This window comes from Choloepus didactylus, chromosome 7 (assembly GCF_015220235.1).
Source record: "Choloepus didactylus isolate mChoDid1 chromosome 7, mChoDid1.pri, whole genome shotgun sequence".
Taxonomy (NCBI): Eukaryota; Metazoa; Chordata; class Mammalia; order Pilosa; family Megalonychidae; genus Choloepus; species Choloepus didactylus.
In genome coordinates this window covers 96,290,104-96,315,747 of record NC_051313.1, presented here as the reverse complement: position 1 = coordinate 96,315,747, position 25,644 = coordinate 96,290,104, and the positions used below count along the sequence as shown (strand labels likewise).

General features: G+C 37.6%; 1 protein-coding gene across 1 annotated transcript in view; it reads left to right on the top strand.

Annotated features, from left to right (window-relative positions):
• The first annotated feature begins 6,946 nt into the window (after positions 1-6,946).
• The window catches only part of FAM83B (family with sequence similarity 83 member B), a 109,861-nt gene continuing 91,163 nt past the window's right edge, over positions 6,947-25,644 (top strand). The window contains exon 1 of the mRNA XM_037844834.1: positions 6,947-7,003. The gene's annotated coding sequence lies outside the window, so the exon portion shown is untranslated. The remainder of the gene's footprint in view (positions 7,004-25,644) is intronic.

Sequence of the window (25,644 nt, the reverse complement as noted above, 5' to 3'; positions counted from 1 at the left end):
TAGGATGCATAAACTATGTTCCTATATTCCTCCATTCCCCCACCTTTATATAGTTGTCTAAAATTACATATTTTACATTGGGTTCAAAACCACTGATTTGTCATTAGAGTTTGTGTAATTTATATCATGCAGGAAGTAAATAGTGGAGTTACAGTTCAAAAATTATTGACTTCTATTTGTATTCCATTGTGGTTGGAGAATGTGCTTTGAGTATATTCAATTTTTTTTTTTTAATTTCTTGAGGCTTGTTTTATGTCCCAGCTTATGGTCCCTTCTGGAGAACGATCCGTGATCACTAGAGAAAAATGAGTGTCCTGGTGCTTTGGGATGTAAGGTACTATATATGTCTGTTAAAATTCTCTATATCTCCTTCTCCTTTCTTTGTTTCTCTGTTGGTAGGGCTCCCTTTAGAATCTGAAGTAGGGCAGGTCTTTTATTGGCAGTCTCTCAGCATTTGTTTGCCTGTGAAAAATTTAAGCTCTCCCTCGAATTTGAAGGAGAGTTTTGCTGGATAAAGTATTCTTGGTTGGAAATTTTTCTCTCTCAGAATTTTAAATATGCCATGCCACTGCCTTCTCGCCTCCATGGTGGCCGCTGAGTAGTCACAACTTAGTCTTATGTTGTTTCCTTTGTATGTGGTGAATTGCTTTTCTCTTGCTGCTTTCAGAACTTGCTCCTTCTCTTCAGTATTTGAGAGTCTGATGAGAATATGTCTCAGAGTGGTTTTATTTGGATTTATTCTATTTGGAGTTCACTGGGCATTTATGCTTTCTGTATTTGTATTGTGTAGAATGTTGGGGAAAACTTCCCCAACAATTTCTTTGAATACTATTTCTAGATCTTTACCCTTCTCTTCCCCTTCTGGGACACCAAGAAGTCTTAAGTTTGGACATTTTATTTTATCTATCGTATCCCTGAAATCCATTTTGATTTTTTCAATTTTTTTTCTCCATTCTTTCTTTTGTTCTTTCATTTTCTGTTCTGTGGACTTCTAGGACACTGAGATGTTGTTCAGCTTCCTCTAGTCTTGTATTGTGAATATCCAGAGTCTTTTTAATTTGGCCAACAGTTTCTTTTATTTCCATAAGATCTTCTATTTTTTTATTTACTCTTGCAATTTCTTCTTTATGCTCTTCTAGGGTCTTCTTTATGTCGCTTATATCCTGGGCCATGGTCTTCTTGATGTCCTTTAAATCCTTTGCCATGTTTTCGTTCCTCGATTGTAGTTCTTTGATTAATTGTGTGAGGTACTGTGTCTCTTCTGATAACTTGATTTGTGTGTTTGGAGATGGATTCTCCATATCATCTGTTTTTATCATATGCATTGAGATTTTCTGTTGTTTTTGGCCTCTTGGCATTTGCTCTGCTCGATACGTTTCTTTCAAGTTGTAAAAAAAAAAACCTATCTAATTTTTCAGAAAAAGTTTGCTGGCGTACACTTTCTCTAACTAACCAGCAGATGGCGTCTGTGAGTCACCTATACCTCTCAAGTCAGTTCTCCACCTTGTCCCTGCGGTGTGTGGGGAAATGATTCTTGTGGGGTCCAGCCGGAGAATTCAGCCTGGGTGTGTTACTGGAGCTGTCCACCCTGAATGCCGGGCACATGTACGGATGGCCAGGGAGGAAGGACAGCCTCAATATTCAAATCCCCCAGGTTCCTGGAGATTCAAGGCCACCACAAGGTCCAAGCCTTCATTTCATTTCAGCCCCAGACCCTCTCTCTCACTGTCCCACAAACCACCGGACTTGGCGTAGTGTCCCTGGGTTCTCTGAGCAGGTCGCCCTGCCCAGCCGTGATCCTCCAGGACCTCTGCTGAGGGATTGCAGTGCTACTTCACCAGTGCGTGCCGTCCCTCAAGGGAAGCCCCAAGCCGCCGGGTGGTGCTGGAGCGCTTTCAGCCTGATGCAAAAATGGCCAAACGGGGCATCCCAGCCCCCTCCTCCTCGCTCAGTTCCTCCTTCCCAGCTCCGGGACAAATGGCGGGGCTCTGGGCTGTGGGCACGGCCCCAGGCAGGAGTTTATCCAGCCCTCCGGGGAGCCAGCTGCTAGCCGCAGGGTTTCTTTCTGCTTCTGGCTCTCCCCTCCGTTCCCCCAGCCCCAAGGGTATCTGCAGCGGCCTATCTTCCAGGCCAGACACTGAGAGGCCGGCCCAGCCCCCTCTTGCTGTGTTTTACTGCATGGTTCCCACAATTGCAGCTGCAGCTGCTCCTGGATTTTTCCCTTTTTTTTTTTTTTAAAAGAGCCCGTTGGTCTCCAAATGCCAAACCCTGGCTTCCCCAGATCGCTGCGTGGCTGCGGGTCTTCCAGCCAGCTTACTCACTCATTTCAGAATGCCGACTCCCCGTTTCACCAAGTATACAGCCCCTGGGAACTAGCAGACCTTGTCCAGCTGGCGCATCGCTGTAACCAGTATTCTGGGTCACTCTCTGGTCCTTATCTAGTGTTTTTCACGGAGGTGTTCCTTTGCCCTGTCTCACCTAGCTGCCATCTTAGTTTCTCTCGCTCTTTCACTTTTAATCACAAAAATAAAAGTTATATCACAGACTTCAACTGACCTCTGAAAAATCCAATCCAAACATCTTCCATTAGTGTTGCTCTAATGTAAGGTCTGTCCCTCCCACCAAATTGCATGATTATGAATTTTACCAGAAAACACTGACAAGATTTTTAAAGGTATTTATGTGTATTGTGAAGAACGTAAGCAACATAATACTTTCATGCATTTGTTGTGTCCAAGAAAATGTGAGGAGAAAAAGCATCCATGGGAGCTTAGGATCTAATCAGTTTAGCTATTTCAAAATAAAGGACCATGATTTTCTGCTGTTTTAATTAGTTACTTTATTTCTCTCTACCTCATCTCCTAAAATAATTTGTTACAATTACCTAAACTCTTGCAGATAAAAAAAAAAATTACCTGAACAGCACCATAATTTGGAAGAATGGAGGAAGCACAAAGTTCAAGGTTACAGTAATGTGTTTCTCTTATCTGTCTGAAGTAACTTAAAGAGGGAAAAAAAAATCCTTAAACTACATGTCTACTTAATGCTTCTTAATTATATTTCCTTTCACAGCTTCCTTCCACAAATGCTCATACTATCTTTTTGGATTTTAAATGGTATTAAGTTGTTCCGTTTCTACACATATACGTGTGCAAGTCAAGGATTCAGTTAAACACGGAGGATCCCCAGTTACGATATCTACTGTACTTCATATTAATCTTACTGCCCCAACCAGTATCTGGCATGATGCCTCTCCTATAGTAAACTCTAAATGAATATTTTGCTGAATTAATCACACTTATGTAATACTTTATATAACAATTTAAATGTGGCAGGTATCTGCAATGATTATGAAGTTCATTTCAGTAATTTTCATGCAATGTTGTAAGACTTCAGAGAGCCTTAAACTAAGGTGGTGTAGCAGTGGGTTTTGCCAGTATTAACAGGAATTTTCTGCTTAACTTTCCCAAAATACTTGGGAAAAATACATTTGATTAGCAGAATTATGTTTTTTTTTTTTAATTAGAGAAGTTGTAGATTTACAGAAAACTCATGTAAAAAATACAGTGTTCCCATATACCCCCCTTCCTATTGTTAACACTTTGCATGAGTGTGGTACCTTTGTTACAATTGATTAAAAATATTAAAATTGTACTAACTATTCTCATTATTACATTAGGGTATATTTTCTTCCCCGCATACCACCCTATTATTATACATTAGTGTGTACACTGGTTATAAATCATGAAAGAATACTTTTATAATTGCACTCTTAACTGTAGTCTATAGTTTAAAATAGGGTTCACTGTGGTGTGCAGTCCTATGTTTTATCTTTTAATTTTTATTCTGGTAACATATACGTGACCTAAAATTTCCCCTTTTAACCACATTCACATATTTAATTCAGTGCTGCCAATTATACTCACAATATTCTGCTACTATCACCACCATCCAATTCCAAAACTTTACAATCAACCTAAATTGAAATTCTGTACAAATTAAGTATTAACTTCCCATTCCCTACCCCCAACCCAGCCCTTGGTAACCTATATTCTAGATTCTAACTCTATGAGTTTGCTTACTCTAATTCTTTTGTATCAGTGAGATCATACAATATTTGTCCTTTTGTGTCTGACTTATTTCACTCAGCATGTCTTCAAAGGTTCACATTTATCAAGACTTCAGTCCTTTTTAATGCTGAATAATATTCCAAGCACAATTAGTTTTTTAATATTAGACATGACATTCTCTCTGAATTAATGGCTTTATCTGACTGGAAGCCATTACTCTGCAGTACCTTAAAATACATATATTCTAAAGTTCTTGAAGGAATTAGAAGCTTAGCGTTTCTTTTGTCTACAATTAATGACTGAGACCTGGCAATCAATTGGAATAGCTACCTATCACATTTCTAGGGATGTCTGAAGGAACACATTTTTGCTAAAAGCAAAACAAAAAATAAATCACCCAGAATATAAATTAAATTCCTTTTTTCTCAATAAACTTTAGTTTCTCTCTCTTCCATGACTCATGCATTTTTTTTTATCTTTGTGCTTACATACATATTACTCTCTGTACTGTTGTATTTCACATATAAATATATTGTTTTCTCAATTAGATTTTATGTACTTTGAAGGTGGGAATAAAATACCCCACTGCTTTTGAATCAGCCCTTCTCTAATTGAACTCAGTGTGGGAATTAAATAAAGATCTGTTGAATGTAATTTAATATTTCCACTGGTTTGTACTTGGACTTCAGGCTAATTTTTGTAGATGGGGCAAAGAGGCAATGAATATTGACTCATTTTATCAATAAATATTATTTTGGGAGTCTCTTGATCATGAGTGCAATCTTCTCATTCACCATGTTACTTTGACTATTAGTTACAAATTTCTAGGGTTTGTTCCTGTCTTCAATATTATCTATTTGTTAAAAAACACAAAAACATATGTTTTAGAATTCATTAGGCATGGTTTCCATATGAAGAGACTGAGGCCTTATGTTTCCCTTCCCATTCTCTCTGCACTTTGCTCCTTATTCGCTATTCTTTCCATTGTCTTTTTTCCAAGTGTCTTTTTTTCTGTAAAATAACCTTTATAACAGATAACCCATTATCTGTAAAATAACCTTTCACTTGACCCTGCTCATGCCAATCCAATTATCATTTTCCCATATATGGTCATTTTATGTCATTCCTCCCCTCCACTGATGATTTTTATAGCTTGAAAATCCAGTTATTTCTTACTTCTTTCTCTTTAATTTTCACATCCAAATGGATTCCAATTCCACTGATTTTCAATCTCATTGGCTCTCAAATTGGTCTCCTCCTTTCCATCTTCACTACTCCCACCGTCACCCTTTCCTACCATAGCTGGGTCTAATTGCTCTTCCTGACGCACTAGAATTCAGACTGAAGGGAACCAATTGCTAGATTGGTCCTCAGATACCCCATTAATGAACACAAGCCCATATTCTTCAGCATGCAATCAGGGATCATCACAGTCTGACCTGACAATACAATAACCACCACTTGTTAAGAGCTTACCACATATCAGGCAATAAGATGATGAGGGTTTTAGATATACAATTTCTAATTCTTAATTCTCAGAACATTCCTAGATAGTAAATATTATTTCCATCATTCTGAAAGTGAGCAAAATACTCCAAACTTAATTTCTAAATTTACCTTCCACCACAACCATGCCAAGGGCCAAATCTGGCACTTGGTTTCTCCTTTCCCGGAACTTGATTTTGCTTTCCTGTCTTTGGCTTTTGCTCTGATGTGTCAATATCTAGGAATATATCAATTTCATTCTCCTGCCAAGTCTGTTTATCCAGTCAGGGGCCAACTCAAATCCCTTCAGCCTAGCATTTTCCCTAAGTGTTTTATTCAGGGCAAATTAGCCATAAAGTCATTTTTTAAGGGTCAATTTCATTCCGTTTTGTAATATTTTACACGTCATACCAAAAGCTTAAAATATGTGTGCTAATTACACTGTTTCATTCTTCCAGCACTAGGCTGCATTTTAAATAGTTGCTACAAATGGCTTAATAATAAAGACCAAGTAATTATAGAAGGTATGATGAAAACTAATAGATTTACTGAGTGTAGCAAGGAAATAAAAATTGAATTTTATCAATTGTAATAATTATTTTATGTTAATACCAAATTATAATCTCTGTACTTTCACGTTGTGAAAAGTACAGAGATTTGATATCCTACCTCAAAAGAACTGCTTTTCGTGCACATATCCCTCTTTTTAATTCTTCATCCCAAGTCAGTAACCAGGGAAGGGAAAAGTTGCTACCAAATCTGATGATATTTGAAATTCTTCTTTTATATAAAAATGTAAATGCACAGGCACTTTTTCCTCTACCTTTCCACTGCCTAGTATTTTCCAACTCTGGAAATACTTGGGGGTCTGCATAGTGGGCTGCTTTTTGTACTTAGCTATTGTGGTCTGAAACCGCTCTATTCTCTCGAGGGTGGTATACAACCCTAGCTCTTTCCCTGCGGCCCTCTGGGCCTCTAATCTATGCATTCCGGAGCCCAGGGTGGACGTGGGATGGGACTACGGCTCCGCTCCTCCGAGGTCCAGCCTCTTCCCAGGTGAGCGCCGCTATCCTCCCGGGTCTCTGCTCGCCCCAGCGGATGAGTAGGGGCTTGTAATTGCCCCTTAGCCCCGAGGGCAGGCAGGAAAGAAAGGCTTTTTAATACTTTGCTGGAACAGGGCTGGGTTTTTTGAGATCATTCAGGTTCCGAGGCGCTGACTGGCTGAGCGGGGTTTAGTGTGACACGACTTCGAACTTGTTGCAACTCGTCCCAACACCCGCCCTCACGGAGCCAGTCCCCGGGAGGCGCGGTCCCGGCCGGAATGAGCTTCCCTCTGCGGACCTGACGCTCAGCAGGTAACTCCCCGCCCTCCTGCGCTCTCGCCGCTTCCTGGGAGGCGAACCTTCGGCGGCGGGCGCGGCTGCGCGCTCCTGGGGGCGCTCCTGGCCGTAAGTGGGGCGCGCGGCCGGCGGGAGACTGGAGGGCGCGGCCGTGGGTGGGGGAAGGTGCTGCGGGGCCCCGGGCTGCTCCCACCTTCACTAGCCGGCAGAGGAAGGAAGGGGACCTCTCTCCTGGGAGCGCGCGGGATCGTAAATCCACCAAGGTACCGAGTTCTATTTCCTCTGTCTTCTCTACTTCTCCTTCACTATCGTGTAGGTAAGAGTGAGTTGGGAGTTTAGAAAGTTGAAACTTTGGCGGCGTGGGTCCGGCTTCCCCAAGGGACAGGCGCCTCCCACTATGGAAGTTAGGTTTGTTTTCCTCACTCCTCCGGGAGTCCGCGAAGGACCCCGGGAGAGGAGGCGGGTGGAGAGGTCTGCAAAGAGCCTTCTGGGAGAAAGTAAAAGGTGGAAGTGGAGGATTGATTTATTATTATTATTTATTTTATTTATTTTTATTTTTTTGAGGAGGGAGCATGTAAAGGGGCACATTTGAGGAAAGAGTGGAGGTGTTTAGGTTGCAGAGGGGAGTGGGTGCTTGTGTAGATCTCGAGTGGGGAGCAGAACTGAAAGGGGGGACAGAGTTTTTCTCCACCAAATTTCTTTTCTTGTATCCGATTCCATTTCTGAGCTCAGATTAGTTGAGAACTGTGGTTTTCAGATGTTGGGTCGGCCTGAGCCCGGGTCTGTGTTCTTATTGAGTGATCCTGATCCTGATACATCCCCAAAGTTGAGAACTACTGCTTCAGGTTGTGTGGCCCGTGAGAGGGGACTAGAGCAGATTACTCCAGGAAAGGTGCTTGGAGACCTTAGACATATTTTGTGTGCCGTGTTGAGGTTATTATTACCCGTATAAAGTGGGTGAGGGGGCAGAGTATGTGCCTGTGTTGGTTGCTGGAATCTTGGGTATGCAAGGAGACAATGGTGCTTTACAGGGAAGTGAATGCAAGGTTATGGGAACCCAGGAAGGTATTCTGGCTATACAAGGAGTGAAGAGGTTATAGGGAATGAGAATGAAGGCGGCCAGTCGCTGAGAAGGCGTGTGGTTACAGCATAGAAATACATATCTGAATGTGGTTAAAAGGGGGAAATGCTAGGTTTTATATATGGTAACAATAAATTAAAAAAAAAAATCCATAGAATTGCACTGCACAAACAGTGGATCCTAAATTAAACCGTGGACTATAGTTAATAGTACAATTATAAAAGATGCACTTCCATCAATTGTAACAAATGGTCCACATCAACGCAAGATGTTAATAAAAGGGTGGTATATAGGAATCCTACATTTTATGCATGATTGTTCTGTAAACCCACAACTTTTCTAATAAAGAAAAATGAAAGAAAGAAAGAAAGAAAAAAGGCATGCGGGTGGCAAGCATATGAAGCTAGATTATAATGCCCAAAAAGTCACTTCTGTAGCCCGACTTGCTAGCTATCTTGCCAGGTTACTGGCAGGCACCTCCCTTCTTTCCCTTTCCCATTTCCAAGGAGTTCAAGAGCCCCAGGGAAATCCAGGCTGAGGCTGAATCAGTGCTGACAAGCAATAGGAAAGAGGACAGTGATGAAAGGGACTTAAAAGAGAAAGCTGGCCCTTTTGGTTTTTCAAAATAATGCAAGAGTGAAAATGGTGTGAAAGAGGATGAAAGAAGGGGTCTTTGTTTTGTTTGTTTTCTTCCAGACCTCCTATACAGCTCAGAAAGGTAGAAGTTGCGCACCTTTCAATTCTAAGTTCCAGCCCCTTGCTTTTGGGCATAGAGCACATGTGGTACACACACTTATTAAGGGTGCAAGCTGCACCCTGTAGAGCCTGCCTGAGGCTCTGGGTGGATCCTGCCTTTAAAGCTGGCAGGCTTTGAGACCGCAGATGCTAGAAATTTATTGTGGGAAGCATCACCCATGGAACAGTTGCTGAAAGGGATTGCGTGGCTGGAAACAAACCACACCTCTGGTGCTGACTCAGTGGTGTCTTTTGTGATTACTCTCTTGATTTATTACTTTAACTATAACTGACTAAACTCTTCTGGGATGGCTTAATTAATTTTATTATTTTATTATATCCCCTCCTGCTACCACATCGCCTTACAGTTTACAGTATGGGTTCATTCATTATCTTCTTGACCATGACTTTACTCTCTCTGCAGCAACTCATTTACCTATTTCCCATTCCATTCATTATTCAATACTGAGTTCCCAAGATGTAGCATTGTTTACCTTTAAGTCTGCAGCTTCCTGTGGTGAAAGTGTGATCCCAGTAAAACAGGGATCTTTTGAAAGGGCCCCACTTATCTTAATGTAACTAATTATTTGTAAAATTACAAATTGTCCTTGTATAGCTAGTTAGGCAAGTTTTATGTCTCTTTGTAACTTCAAAATGTGTCACAGGGAAGTTTCACTACTCAGTCTGCTAAGATGTTACTGTTAATGTTGAAATGTATATTGTCCATTTAATCATTTTTAATCTGGGTGTTGGGATGTATGTTACAACTTTTTTGGTGAACCTATCATTTGAAAGTCAATACATTTTTTTGCTCCATGGAAACAGAGTTCTAAATGATGGTTATATTCACAGACAACCTATAAGAATACCTTGGTTAAGGTTAATTCTAAATTACAAACTGCAGCTGAGTTCCTTCAGGGATCAAACCACCAACATTTCTCTGAGAGAATGTGCTTTGGCCTTCAGGTTGAGATTCCAGGAATGGAAGCCTTCCTGCTGAGGCCTTCCAGTGGGCATGGGCACTGTCTTGAGGCATTCCAAAGCAGGCCTCCCTGGGGAGTGGCACTGCCAGTCGTTGGCAGGCTTAGTGCTGTGGACTGATGAGATAGGAGCTGGGGAAATGATGAGCTCCGGCAGAAAGGATATGTGTGGAGGTGGAGTGGGGCAAGTTGGCTTCAGGAATGGGGAGGGGGTCTGAGGGCTAATATATACAGGAGATGGGACTGGGAGTGCAGAAAGCAAAGGATGTTTTCAGCAGTGGTGACAATGTGAGAAAGAGGAGCCCTGGGTTGGAGAGATGATCCCTGTGTAAGGGATATTTGTCTTTTGGACATATCTATTTTAGGAAGTGCTTACATTGCATGATCATGAATGATATGAGGAACTTTTTCCTCTGGGGACATCTAATTACTACCCAATTTGTATTTTGTTTTATTTTTTTCACCGTCCTCAGGCATAGAGCCAAATGTCCCCTAAAGTCATATGGCATTTATCTGTTGAGCTCTGTGTTGAGTAATTTGTAGACTGCACCTATCCCTGGAGAAGGTAAAGTAGTAATGGTCATGCTCTCTAGAATACTGGCATAGGGTCTGGTGTAATCTCCATTTTACTGTAAGGACAGATTTTTTTTTTAAGAGTTTATACAAAGGTTATAGAGTTACAATATAGAAAAGTTATATAACTTTGTGCTTTTTTACATTGTTAATTTGTTAAATACATATTTATTGACTGTACATTATGTGCTAGGCAAGTATTCCACTCTGTGGATACCAAGGTAGCAAGATACTGCTCACAGTTTAGGGACCTAATAGTAATTAAAAACACTTAGAAATGAATGGATCAGGACCATTGACTTAGTATTTTCCTTTATATTCTCTGAAGGTCTCAGCAGATCTTGCGTATATTCATTAGTCATTTATTCACCTGAACATTAGCAGATGTGGGTTGGGTTTTTCTTTGGTGACACAAAGGGTTTGGACTTTGTGATCACTAGTGTATCCCATTCTGTTCTGATGTTCTCTGTGATCACTTCTTGAGGAAACTGTAAAATAGTGTTAACCAAGATCTACACAAAATATTGCTAAGAAGCTTATTATTTCCTTCCTGTCATCAGTTTTTCCTTTCAAAGGGATTTAGTTCTCTATTTAACATCAGGTTCCTTCTCTGATTTTATAAGCTTTACCCATTTGGGGAAGAAAAGGCATTTTCAAAGCACTAGAGTGGCATCTTCCACCTCAATATCTATAATAAAATCACTCAAACTAGGATGTTTGTCTGGGCTGTTACATATATACCTAGACGATATCAGTGGCTTTAATTCTTAACACATGGCTCCAAATACTTGGTCTCATCTGACTCATTCAACACATTTCCTGATGTTTTAAAAAGAATTGTATTTTTCTCAAAAAATAGAAATTTTTGGTTATTTGTTAGAGAGGTGAAATAGAGCTTAGTGGTTTTTATTGGGAGAGAGTGACAGGTTTACTCCCATAATTCTTATTTCATTCTCTAACCTTTCCCTTCCTTTCTCATCTCTTCTTGTCACCGTTCATCTTTCTTATGGCTTCTCATTCCTTCTGGCCTTCTTCTGTCTGTTCTCTTCCTTTTCCTTTTCTATACTTGTCTTCCCTTTCTTTTCCCTTCCCCTTTTTTTCCATCTCTTCTTATCTCATCTCTATCTCCCCCTTTTTTCCTTCTTTTTTTCTTTTCTACCAAACCTACTTCTATTTATTTGCCTATTTCTCAATCTATGCATTTATTTATTTACTTTTTTTCCTATCTGTCATTTCTATCAGAGACGTTCTCTACTTTGGTACATTGTATGTTTCCAAAAATCTATAAAATTCAAATTATATGAAAGTCAAATAATAAACTTAAATATATTACAAGGGAGAGTCTATTCCTGATAGCTAAAATATATTAAATTGCCAATTGCACTTTGAATGTTACATACAATATTCAGCAGTCCATTTCTAGCATTTTATACATTTTTTTAAAACTTTGCTCTTTTCCTTCACAATTGAACACATGTCCAGTGACCATCTGATTAAACTTAATGATTTGCCTCATTTAGCATCTGCAATGATTTCCATCTTTTCCTCATTTATATTCAGTTTTTGATATAAACATCTTATCACCAACATCAGAATGTGGACTCTTCTGTTTTCCAAAAACTTGTAAAATGAACTCAAGTTTCAATAAACTATTCAAATAACTGCACAAATAACATAGTAAAAAGAAGGATAATGATGTTATTGACACTGAATTATTAACTGGCTGACAGCCTCACTGTGTAGTAAATTGGAATATTTGTTTGTTAACTGGAGGATTAAAACCTGGATTTGTCACAGGAAAGATACTTTGAGTGGCAGTGTCTAATATAGAAAAGTTCAGGCTGTTCAGAGGTCAAAAGAACTAAGTAGGGAGCCATGTGTACATATAATTATCTTCATTAAAAAAAACCTCATAGGAAGATGGTATTAAAGAAAATTAAAATCACAGCACACATCACAATTTCTTTGTCTATGATTGGCATGCAAACAGTGTCAGTCCGTATGTACCATATGTATAGTGCTTTATGGAACAAATGCTTAGTTGTGCAATAGTTCAGTTCACATACATTCATATCTAAAGGTGTTCTTTGAAAGATCCATCAACTCTGGTGCATATTCAAAGCCATGGTTTTTAGAACCCTCTTATTTATATAGGGTCTTAAAACTATTTGAAATTCTATATTTTGTTTATAGAGTAGATTTACACCATTTAGCAGGTTAAATCTTGTATACAGGAGAGTTAATACAAGAAATTTTTAAAGGAAAAGAGAGTATAATTTCCCCAAGGCCATTGGATCCAAAATGTGATTCCCCATTAAGTTATGGCAGGATACCTTAGGCATCCAAAGCAGGTGTGTGGATATATCACATTCATAATTAAAATCATTAGTAGTTTGAGTTAAAAACCTAATTACTATCTTTGATTTTAATGTAGCAACATAGTGATACCATTCTTCCCCAAATAATTCTGTTTATTTTGTATACATTTTGTATGAGTAATTTTTTTGATTTGTATAGCAGTTGGTTAAACCTGAAGCAAAGAGAAGATAAATCATTTCGGATAACATAGTCAATGACAGTGCCATGGGGAGAGAACCAAGAACTTCCCACTTAAGAATGTATATTGTTGTAGGAACTGCTAAATACTGGTCACATCTCTTTTGGGGAAGCGAAATTTTAAGACCAAGAGAGGAGTCCTGCCTTTGAACTCAGCTGAAACTCTATCAGCAAGAGTGGAAAAAGCAAGATTTACACCCCCTTATACACGTACACAAACAGGTATATTGTGCAGAGCAGAAAGTAATGAGTGACAGATGACAGTGTGGCCATGCTGTCCCCTTCTCCCTCATTGTTACACTGGCACAGGCCTGAAAGACAAATGAAAGTGAAACAATAGAGCTGCCAGGTTTAGATATTTACCACATCTGGTTCAGATATGGTTTGGGCAACTGTGACTAGAGCTTTACAAACATCCACTTTGTCTCAGTCGTTACAATCTCCCAGGTTAGCCCTACTGCCAGAGGAATGAAGCACAGTTGTGAAGAGAGTTAGCAAGGAACCCAGGATACTGTTCATACGTAACCCACAAACCCAGAAATCCGTGTATGCAAATGCAGACAGCATTTCACACGTTTTAAAGCTTTATTTCTTTATCATGTATTTATAACGTCCATGTATGCGGGTGTTCTATAAATGAGAGGAACCAATGAAGAAATCTATTTAGAAAAGAATAAAAGGTCTGAACTAGTATAGACTAGTTTTCTAATCAGATTTTATTGGGGATTTTTTGGGGGAAAATTGAAAAAAAAATACTTTATTTCAATTTTGGTATAGCTGCCTAAACAGACTTGATTAAAATGAATTCTAAGAGAAAAGGCTAATAAACAATTCTACACATTGGAGTCATTTTAGATATTCTGATTATGTAGATGGCTCTTTACCAAAATCTTAACAGGCTATATCTATTATTGATATCGAATACTTCTTATGGCATTTTTACTAAATAAACTTTGCCCTCTTATACAATTTACACAATATTATTCCTGTTTTTAATCCTCTACTTTTAACAGTTTATAATTGGTTTTCTGCCCCTGAATATAACATAGTGTTTGACCTTTGATAGTTGTTCCCAACATACTTAGAGATACATTTTCTTAAAATATTTTATTTGCAAAATTTCTCTTTCTTCATAGTTGCAATGTACTTTCATAGTTGCAATGTACTTTCATAGTTGAAGTACATTGCTATTATTATTGTATTTGGGAAGTCACTTTAATAGTTAATATTGGAGCGCATATTTATATATGTTTTTCTATAGCACCTGCTCCTCTGTAAATGTCAGTATGTAACAAAAGTGATATTTTTATTGCCTTAAATAGGCTCAAAAGATAGAACAGAAGTGCACATGACACATACTCAGTATTTCACACTATGGAGCCCTTGTTGCTTGAGTGTTCCCTTCTAAATATATCATGTCTTTATTATAAATTATACCAGGAGTTCTGAAATTGAAGTTGAAAGATCTTGAACACTACTTCAGGTGGTATTCAGGAGTTTGTGGATGGGTATTGGGAAGTGAGGAGAAGGAGTGGCTAGGTACACACAAGAAAGGGGACAGATGAATAGATAGATAGATAGATCAATAGATAGATCCCTAACTGTTTCTCCTTTATCAATACTCAGTGAGGGCAGGACTGAGCAAAGGTCTTGTTTTGGTTTCCTAGGCTGCTTAAGCAGTTGCTATGAAATGGGTGGGCTTAAACAATGGGAATTTATTAGGTTACAGTTTGAGGCCAAGAAAATGTCAAAATCAAGGTGTCATCAAGGTGATGCTTTCTTCCTGAAGATCGGCTGCCAGCAATCCTTGGCTCCTCTACCACATGGCAAGTCACATGGTAGCATCTGCTGGTCTCTCCCTTCTCTTCTGGGTTTTGCTGATTGCAGCTTCTTGTTTCCCTGGCTTTTTCTCCCTGTGTCTGAATTTCATTCTCTTATAAAGGACTCCAGTAAGAGGGTTAAGACCCATTCTGATTCAGGTGGATCATGCCTTAACTGAAGTAGCCTCATTAAAATGTCCTACTTACAATGGGTCCACATCCACAGGGATTGATTAGATTTAAGAAGTTTTTCTGGGATACATACAGCTTCAAACCACAACACTCCATCCTCTGGACCCCAAGAAGACATGTTCTTTCCATATGCCAAATACATTAATTCCATCACAATATTCCAAAAGCCTTAAGTCATTTTAGAAACAAAATCTTATCAAAATTGGTTATAGATGTGGTCTTTCCTGGGGAACAATTCCCTTCAGTCTGTGAACATGTGAAACCTAGAGAACAAGTTGTCTATTTCCAATATACAATGAAGGGACAGATATATGGGAAATATTTGCATTCTCATAGGGTGAAATTGGAAGGAAAACAGGGGTCCTGAACAATTCCAAAACCCTTCCAGGCATATCCCATTAGATTTCAAGGTCTGAGAGTCATCTGTGGAATGATGTTTTGTCCTCCGGGCCTGATGGAGCAGCAGCCCCACCCTTTCCAAGAGCTTGCACAGCAGCCATGCTCTCCCTGAGTGCTGGGGTAATGTCTCCACCCTCTTCAAGTATTGTAGTGAAGGCCATACTCTCCTCTATCCCTGGGACATGGACTCCACCTTCATCAAACATTGGGGAGGCAGCCAGACTCCCTGCAGTCTCCAGGGCACAGGCTCCATCTTCTCGGAACATTGGGGTGGCAGCACTTTTCTTGAACAAGGGGGTGGAAGGCCCACCCTTTCCAAGATCCAGGGCAAACTCACTTTCCACACACATGAGTAGGCATGCTATCTTGGCCAGGGAAGATCTCTTCAGTCCAGATCTCAGCTTCCATGGTTGGTTCTGCCCTTGAAGTGATTTTTCCTTCAATCTGTCCCTTCTGTGTCCTTTTAGTCCAGGCCAGCATGGTTCCATTCTTACAGATCACACAAAACCTAGTCAGATTTGCATCTAGTACACGGAAGTCCAAACTATCAGACAAAAGAATTTTACACAAATCCTTCTTGGATAACTGCATTTCTACTCCTGACACACTGAAATGGCTGATTGGTTTCATGTTCAGTTACACTCTCTTATTGGGCACTATTCTCTAGGGACTTGCTTTCTGGAAGCTCAGAATTTTCAAACCATCAGTTTCTGGTTTCTCTGTGCCCAGGAGTTTAGTTCTCAGCTTATCCCTTTCCTCTCATATGTTATTATAAGCTGCAAGGAGAAACCAGGCTACACTTTCTATTTAGTTTGGAATCTCCTCAGCTAAATATCCAAGCCTGTCATTCTCAAATTCTGCCTTCCATCTGACATCAGAGCTCAATTTTGTCAAGTTTTCTGCCACTTTATAACCAGGATCTCCTTTCTTCCAGTTTCTAATAACATTTCATCATTTCTTTCTAAGCCCTCATTGAAAGGACTTTAGCATCCATATTTCTATTAACTGTCTCATCAAAGCATTCTAGGCCTTTTCCGTCATGCACCTCATAATTATTCTAGCCTCTATTACCCAGTTCCAAAGCTGTTTCCATATTTATGGTATTTGCAGTAGCAGCACCCCACTCTCCCATTACCAAACCCTATTTTAGTTTCCTAGGCTGCATAAAGCAGATACCATGAAATGAGTTGGCTTAAACAATAGGAATTTATTAGGTTACAGTTTGAGGCTGAGAAAAGGTCAAAATCAAGGCATCATCAAGATGATGCTTTCCTCCTGAAGACCAGCTGCTAAAGATCCTTGGCGCCTCTGCCACATGGCAAAGCACGTGGTGGCATCTGCTTGTCTCTCCCTTCTCTTCTAGGTTTTGTTGATTGCAGCTTCTTGTTTCCTTGTTTTTTTCTCTCTGTCTGAATTTCATTCTCTTATAAAGGACTCCAGTAAGAGGGTTAAGACCCATTCTGATTCACATGGATCATGCCTTAACTTAAGTAGCCTCATTAAAATGTCCTACTTACAATGGGTTCACACCCACAGGAATGGATTAGATTTAAAAACATGTTTGTCTGGTGTACATACAGCTTCCAACCACCACAGGTCCCAAAAAAACTTGCTATGTAGAGGAATAGGCCTTATCCCAGATAGCAGTGATGCTCAAAATATGTAATAACCAATATGACAAGAGAACTGATACATTAGAACACACTAGCTCATTGCTCTGTGAGGAGCTTCCATTTTTGTAAGGGTGATGCAAATAAATAAAACAAAAACCATGACTGTGTCATGTTATGATAAGTGTCTAGAAACCCAGTGGAGATGTCTGGAGCTTAGAGGACAGGGCAAGTCAGGAGATGGCATTTGCAAGTCATCAGTGAGATATACGACATTTATATTTGTAAAATGAGATGAGATCATTCTGAGAAGAGATTTTTGAGGGAAAAGAGATGAGTGAAGTTAGAGTTGAATAGAGCTCCCATGTCCAAGCCCTGACATTATGAAATTGCACAGCTTTGATGGCATTTGAAGTCCCTGCCCTACACAGCATTTTATTTATTTTCCTGGAATCCAGCATTTAGGATAATAATGTAATGATTTTCAGATGTCATTAGCACTAACAATAGTCACTGCTAAAAGTCATTTCGTCCTGGCACTCTATTGTTCTTGAAAAAAGCAGTTCCTGCTTCACGTATTGCCCACCCCAAATTGGTTATTAAAGCAACTTAGAAGAGAGATATATACATACTTTTTGAAACCAGAATCCTGGGCCAAATCTGGATAATTTATTGGATAAATAGAAGCCTCACACTGCTCTGTTTTATCAAGTTGTAAAACATAGGCATCAACTTCCCAGGGGCTGCTCTAGAATATATAGTTAACTTCAGTTTCCCCTTATGATATGCCAAACACCCATGAACATAACATATTTAAACAGCCAATGAACCCTTTCTTCCTGTTGAAATAAGTTTGTATAATAACAGAACTGATCCCCAAAATATGGGAATTATGTTTTACAGGTAATTTATATCACTTCTTTTGTTGAAAAACATGAGACTTAGAAATTTACTTAATTATGATCAATTTAAATGCTTAGGAAATGCTTGCAGAATGAATTTAAGAAACAATTCTAACAAAAATTTTAGAAAGGATCTCCAGAAGACACTTGGTAGCATCTCTATTCTTTTGATAAATTGCTTATTTGAAATTAGTATTTGTGCTTTTTGATGTAGGTATAAGAATTTATTTAATAACCTTTACGGTACTCAGTGGGTTTCAAATTATTCTTCTTAATAGGTACTATTTTATATTATAAAAAATGGTAACCTTTATTTTTCATAAACAAATATCTGCTTAAATCTTACAAGTTTTGCATGGGTATTAAAATTTTAAATTTATTACACTTTGTCATTTTCTTGTCTGTCGTACTTTAATCAACTCTCATTCCATTTTCTTGAGTTATGGAGGCAATATGTTATTGGCTTATTGTTTAAGAGTTATCTACTAGACATCAGAATTGAACTGAACAGACATACTCTCTATCCTCATTCAGCTCATAGTCTAGTGGCGAGGGCACAGAATGATGCATTTCAGTAATGTGAGAAGTGATAATACACCCAGGTGGTTGCTATGGGAGGCTTTTAGCAGTGGCTCTAACTTTAGCCCCAGAGAGTCAGGAATGGCACTATGTACCAGTGAGCTACTTACTAAGTTCTCATTAAGCTCAAGTACTTATTTTTATTTTTTTCCTTCATGGTCCCTGTACTCATATAGCTTTAGTTTCTGGATATTCTGTAGCTATACACAGTAAGAACGGTTTCATAAACAGAATTTAAATCACCAATTACAGTGAAGTTAGTACATGAATGAGAAAAGAGGTGGATCGTCTAAACACAAAAATATTGAGGAATGTTTCTTTTAAATTTTTCTTTTAAAAATTTCTTATTCCCCATTGCAAAATAATACATTATTCATTGATGAACATTTGTTAAGTATAGAAAAATGAAAAGAAGCTTTTAAAAAATCACCCATCAAACCACCACTTATTGACAATTATTCTTATTTTCTGGTGTCCTCCCCCCCCCCAATGATTTTCTTTAATTATAATTTTGCTCATATGAGTTTGTGGCCTGCTTTTTATCCACATAGTCTCATAACATCAGCATTTTCACAAAGCATTAAAACCACAAGAGGCAGGTTTGGACATTCTTGTTTTGGTTTTGCATTTGAGCATGGGTGTGTCTAATGTTCTTTAACTTCAAATAAAATGAAGCTGAACTGCAAAAACTGACTCAGGAGAAACTGGGAAAAGGGCTGGTAGGTGGTTCCCTGTCACATCAGTGTAAGAAACATTTTCCTAACAGCCTCCTCACCTCCAAACAAAGTTAGCAAGTTTGGGAGAACAATAGATCTTTTCTGCAGGCAAAATAAATGTCATCTTGGAATGTTGAAGCAAACGGTGCCCTAAGAATGTGTTACATGTTACACATTATAGGACTTTCAAAAATACACCCCTTGCTTGCTTACCTACAGAAAGAAGGGAATTGGTGAGAAAGAGAATTCTTATTCTGTTTTTGCACAGCCTTATAGTTAAATAAATATCCTTCCTTATATTACTACTGAACAACATTTTAGTCGTTTCTAAGGTAAATATAGTTGAGAGCTTTTATCTCATTTAGTTCCTATAGAAACCCTTTGCATGTCAGGGCTATTATTTTACCCATTTTCCTGGTGCGGAATATGATGCTTAGTGCCCTGAAATAACTTGATCAAGGTCTTAAAACTACCAGTGGGGAGCCAGAATTCAAATCCTAGGCTGTCAGACTTCAGAGCTGGGTCTCTGACCCACTATATCACTGAGCCAACCTGTGAGTTCTCATTTGGCTATTAAAAAAATTCCACTTCCCTGTGGCTGTCTTTCATGTAATTGAAGAACTCTCTTATGTGTCTGTCTTAGTTCCCTTTGAACTAAACATTCTAATTTTCAACTATTCATCATGACATAATTCGTCTCAAATCTTTCCCAATCCTGTACTTGTGTAGTTAATTTTTTAATCTTAATTCAGATCTTTAAATTTATTGTGGTTGGATTTAATCTTGTTCATGTTGGTATATTTCATTAACATATTCATTTTGAATATTGATTTTTGGCATCTAGCAATATGCTGTGCTTCAATTATGCACATCGTACCAATGTTTTTTTCTATTTATTTATCCAGATAATTTTTACGTACATTAATCAGGATCAGGCTACAAATGGAGTTCTTTGGCACAGTATAAAATACTGCTCCGTCAGGATGATCTTGTCCCATTCACTGGAGCTTTAAGAGTGCTAATATCATAATAGCATGTAATTCTGGACTAGTTTAGGTGTTGATAAAGGACTAATATATTCTCGGTTTCACTTCCATTTTAAATACACAGAGAGTATCCTCTGAAATTTGATCGAGTATAAACTCTCTTAGGAAAATTTTGTGTATTGTTTTTCTCATGAATTATTCTACACGAATTTCTCAATAAATGCTTCCAAATGACAGTGAAGTTATGTTTCAATGTCATTAGCATATGTTAGTAGAATTTTTATTATTCTTATGTCTGAAATTCCTATTGTGTTGACCAGGGATGGCAAATATATGAAATAAAAGCAAACCCAAGTACACTTTGGAATTAAACTGGTATGAAAATAATAATATTGCCATCCCCTCCAAAAAAAATTTTGTCAATTACAGGAAATTAAGGAAATGATTGGGTATTGAGCAAATGGAATTTCCTCTTCAGATTTATAAAATGCATTGAAAGTATTTAGGTTTGTCCTTTAATGAATTTTATAAAATGGGTGATTCTACTAGCGATCAACGTACGGAGATGTTTGCATCTGCTACTCTGTGATTTAATATGCCATGTGTTCATATATTCCTTGGCCTTCTAAAAAACATACTGTGTGGAGGCTTGTGTTTTGTGCTATTGGGCCATTTTGTTATAAGTGTTATTATGAAGCCTGCTTAAAATCATTGTATTGAGTTCGGATGCCATAATTAGATATCAAACTGCAGTTGACCGTTTGAGTATTATGATGAATTTTAAATTTAGTAATAGTTTCTTTAATGTTTTAATTGTGATCTTAAATTTCTGGTAATCAAATTCAAAGTCAGACACAATCGTAACAACTAAACATTTGAAGAAAGAAGAGATGTCTGATTTTCAGCTATTGTGGACCATGTGTTACGATTTTATAAGACAGAGATATTCTGAAACAATGCTTTATGAAGCATTTTCTCATATTCTGAAGTAGGCATTTTGATACAAATCACAAATCAATCACCAAAAAGAAAATACAATTTTTTTTTCTCAACATATATGAAAGTTTATAAAAGGAAATCAGTTCCCTAATAACATTTGGTTAACATTGAAGTTAGGTAAGAGAACTGTTTTTATATCACATAAACTAGAAAAAACAAACACTGGAAATCATTTCTTGATGGAAAATTTATTTTTTTATATATGAAGTTAATTTTTTTTAAAAATTTTAAAGAGTTACAGTAGAGACTTTTATTGTGTGCATTCAGCAGTTGAATTGAAACAGCATAAAATAGGTTGGGAAAGGGACTGCAGCAGTGTTAGCACCTGTGATCCTTTTTGTATTTTTTTCAGTTCTTATTTGGGTCATATGAATACACATGGAGTAATTCTAGCTTCAGACTATTTGTGATTTAAGAAAGTTGTAATTTCATTTTGGAGCGTTTTTTTCCACTTACCTATTATTTCAGAAATCTTTATAATGACTCTTTTTCGGTCAGAAACCATAAACAAATTGAGGCTAAATTTGGCTGCTTAGTTTTATACTTCACTTGATTAAATAGTTCCAAACTGTGTGACATCGCTAATGATTTGAAAGGAAACATTAACTTTTTGAAATATTAAATAAAAACTCTCATCAAACTTATTGGTATAATTATACTGTAACTGAGTGCTAAAATGTAAAATGATGATGATGTTGAAAGTTAAGCACTTTAAGTGCATTACCTCATTTACTCCTTAGAATGACCCAATGAGGTGAACACGATTATTATTATTCTTTCTACACATGATCAAACTGAGGCTTATGGACATTAACTTGTCCAGGATCTTCACAAAAACTGAAAAATCAGGGTTTGAACTCTTGCAATCTGATATTGGAGATAGGCTCTCGTCCTATTTGCTATACTTGTTTTTTGCCAACCAAGGCATGTGAGATTGCTCATTGATATGATTTTTATTTTTTAATTTTGAGATAATTGTAGATTCACATGCAGTTGAAAGAAATAATACAGAGAGATTCCTTGTATCCTTTACCTAGCTTTCCCCCACGGTTACATCTTGCAAGATTATAATACAATATCACAACCAGGATATTAGCATTGATACAGTTAAGATACAGAACATTTCCTTCACCTCTTGCTGCTCTTTTATAGCTACCGGACATTCTTTCCACTCCTCCACCATTTCTAACCCCTGGCAAACAATAATTTGTTCTCCATTTCTATAAGTTTATTATTTCAAAAATGTTATACAAATGGAATCATGCAATATGTAACCTTTGGGGATTGGCTTTTTTTTTTTCCTTTTCTTTTTTTTTCTTTCACTCAGCATAATTCTCTGGAGATTCATCCAGGTTGTTGTGTGTGTCAATTGAGTTTGTTTCATTTCAGGGTTGTATTCTGTGGTATAGAAGTGTCCCAGTTCGTTTAACATGTTTAACATTCAACAGTTGAAAGATATTTGGGTTGTTTCCAGTTTGGGGCTTTTATAAATAAAGCTGCTGTGAACATTTATATGAAGTTTTTTGCAGGAACATAAGATTTCATTTCTCTGGGATAAATGCCAAGAGTGCAAATGCCACATATGTTAGTTGTATGTTTCATTTTATAAGAAACTGCTAAAATGTTTTCTGGAGTGACCCATGAATTGAAATCTATTTTGTATGCCTTGTTTCATGTCCTTTTTATTTATAGAATTACATTTGGAATTTCTACTTTCCACAAATGATCCTGAAGGTTCAACATTGAATGCAATTTGTAATGCTTTTGAAACATGGATCTGAATCACACACTTTATAAGGCTACTTTTTTGGAATGATTCACTTAGGTAGTGGATGATCTTAGCAGTCTGCCTGGGTTATACATCTTAGCAAGATTTTATTTTGCTCTGCTCATTAACTCTACCTTTGTTATTAAAAGAATATACTTTCTAGGAGATCTTAATAATTATTAATAATGCGTTTTTTCATACATTTATAGGCACAACCAATTAATTTTGTCCTTAAGTAAAGCCCATGATATGTTCAGTAATTGAACTCTTAAGAATGCTGTTGTGAGTCTGTAACTAAATACAAGGCTATTTTATTGCAGCACCCATTTATGCATGTATCATGGTTGTGTTGTTCTTTCTTAAATTTGTTTGTAGATGGCTCCTTCACAAGTATCCCTTGTAAACAGCTCTCGTGATAAATGAGTATCTCTAGAGATTAAGTAGAATGTAGCTTCTCCAGTCGGGCAGTATCAAATGTATTTATTTCTTAACTATTGTACACAATATCTGAATTGCAGTACTCTCTTTTTTTTCTTTGATATGCTTTTCTTCATTGTATCTTCATTATTATTTAAAAAGTCCCCCAGTGTTTGTTTTCTCATTTTCAACTGTTTTTTTTTCCCCATAATTAACTCTCCATCTATGTTTTCATGGTTTTGTTTTCACAGTCTTTTTGAAATCTCCTCTGTGATTTCTCAGTTTAAACATAGTTAAGAATGACTTTTTTTACAGTTGCAAAATATTTATTTGCATAGATAAAGCTCAGAAATGAATATCTATCTATCTATCTATACTTCCAAATGGGTAATATGCATTTAACATAACAATCACATGTCATGCGAATTTAAAAGTTAAATTTAAAACATTAAGTAAAGAAAAAAGTGCTCAGAAAACTTGGGATTTTTATGAACAACCAGTAGTTACCGATTACTTTTAATACAGTAATCATAAACAACAGATGTGATTTTCATGTTATCGCTGGATGCTTATCCCTTCCCTGGCTTTCATTATCAAATGAAAGCCATACTTTGCTAAACCTTAGGGAGATATATGTTAAGCAAATGGATTGACTCTGGTCAAGATAATTAAAACCTTATTTCTTTGTTTAAAATGAACATTATGTGCAAAAGAGAATTTTAATGAACATTGAAGAGGATGTTAATGGTAGTATAATGCATTTGGTGTGAGCAACTTGAAGATTTCTCACCCTTTGCCAGATAATTTCTTCTTGTGGGAGGGTGTGCTGTGCACTGTAAGATGTTTAGCAGAACCCCCACATACTAGATACCAATAGTACAACTTCTCCTGATTCATGACAATCAAATATGTCTGCAGACATTGCAAATGTCCCTTGGGGAGCAAATCACCCCTGTTGAGAACCACTGAACTTGAATGAAATGTGATTTGGAAAAAGAACCTGATAAAGTGATTGGAAAATGTATGAAAGTTTCAGAATGTATTCCTTGTGCATGTCAATAGATTATTTTCAATTGAGTAATAAAAAATGAATTTTATTTCATTATTCCATAGCTTTTACACTAACAGACCAACTTGGTGTTCCTCCTTCTGCCCACGAAAGAGTAAAATTATGTTTCTACAAAACTCCACCATAATACTATTTAGGGTAGGAAAACTACCTTCCCCCTTCAGAACTCCAAAGCCATATCCAGAGACAAGGATCCAGGGACAGTTCTAGTTACCTAGACTTGTAACGAGTTAAGACTCAAGCCAAGGGCTCCCCAGGAGACAGAAAAGAACTTCTGTTTTTATACTTGTATCAGATTTCATCTTTAGCCTTTCTATACTCTTGAATATTCTCAGTAAAAGTTCCACTTTTCCCTCTCCTAAAATCATGATCATCTCCAATAAAACAGTGAATTGAGGTACCCTTTGTCTTCCATGCTCATCAGGTCTGCATTAGTGTATGCTGGATTTCTTCTAACCCTTGATCTGCCAGCAAAACTTACTGTCCTTATTGTCCATTTCTTCATGACTTCTCTTTATGATTAGCTAGTGACTCTCATTTTTTATTTTGAGCTAAGGAGTTATTAAATGGTAATGACTTCCTGAGTTACCCTTCTGAATCAGATATAAATTTTCATAGATTTGAGACCTAAAAGACTGAATTAATTGTAAAATTTAACATGAGAGTAGGACCACTGACAATGATGTTTTTGATCAAATCAGGCTTTTACCAGTTTTTTTAGCATATCATAGAGTCCTACTTTGAATCCTCACAATAGAGACCTTGACTTCAAAAGGCTGGGAAGTCTCTAATCTGATTTAGATAAAATCCAGTAGAGTATCTCACCCAGCGAATGAGTGAGCAAATGATGGGGTGAATGCCATTTTGTGGACGTTGTGAGGGATGGGGTGGGGGTGAACTTGGATAGGCAAATTTGATTCCTAAGGGAAATCCCTGGATATCTTTGAGGTCTTAAATTTCTTCATTACCTATATGCTATCGAATCCCCCGAATTTCAGGAGCTCCCCCTTTGAACCATCACTCACACATGCTCATCACTTCTTTGCTGTTTGAATGCTGTATGACCCTCCTAGCAACAAGTCTCTTCTCCTGCTCCCCTGCTGCTGCTAGACTTATAGTTTTGAACACAAATTTTTCTGATTCTCAAAAATCTCCAGTGCTACTTCATACTCCATCTTGTATACTCAACTTTATCTCCTATTCCTAGTAAAAGAAATCTGCAGTCCAGTCGACCGAGATTTTTTTGCTGATTCCCAAATGTACCAAGCTCATTCCCATTCTGTGTTTCTGCTTATGTTTTACCCTTGTGTGGGATACCAATAGTCCATCTTTCTATCTGATCATATTCTTCCTCTTCGCCCTAGGTT